The sequence below is a fragment of the Penaeus monodon genome, chromosome 28, assembly GCF_015228065.2.
Source record: "Penaeus monodon isolate SGIC_2016 chromosome 28, NSTDA_Pmon_1, whole genome shotgun sequence".
In the NCBI taxonomy this organism is placed as follows: domain Eukaryota; kingdom Metazoa; phylum Arthropoda; class Malacostraca; order Decapoda; family Penaeidae; genus Penaeus; species Penaeus monodon.
In genome coordinates this window covers 38,550,563-38,550,844 of record NC_051413.1, presented here as the reverse complement: position 1 = coordinate 38,550,844, position 282 = coordinate 38,550,563, and the positions used below count along the sequence as shown (strand labels likewise).

At 40.1% G+C, this 282-nt stretch overlaps 1 protein-coding gene across 1 annotated transcript in view; it reads right to left on the bottom strand.

Annotated features, from left to right (window-relative positions):
* LOC119591205 overlaps positions 1–282 on the bottom strand; it is a 12,413-nt gene that overhangs the window by 11,648 nt on the left and 483 nt on the right.

The following is a 282-nucleotide window of genomic DNA, read 5'->3' as shown; positions in this document are numbered from 1 at the left end:
TTCGATTGTATTTCAGGCTTCTAAAACCTTTTTCCCAAAAGCTTTTTAAATATACCGTCTGTATTTCTGCCACGAAACCAGATTATTCTGGATCTCCCCACATTTTCATGGTCTTGGACAGTATTCTCGTTCAGCATTGCATTTAAAGAACGTATAGCAACTTTTCAATCTGTCCCTTGGGCAAGGCTAAATGGATTCAAGAGGACTTCACAGACGCATTGCGAAAGCCGGTCTCCATTTGGTATAACCTAAACGCAAACTAGTATCTACAACACTGTTGGT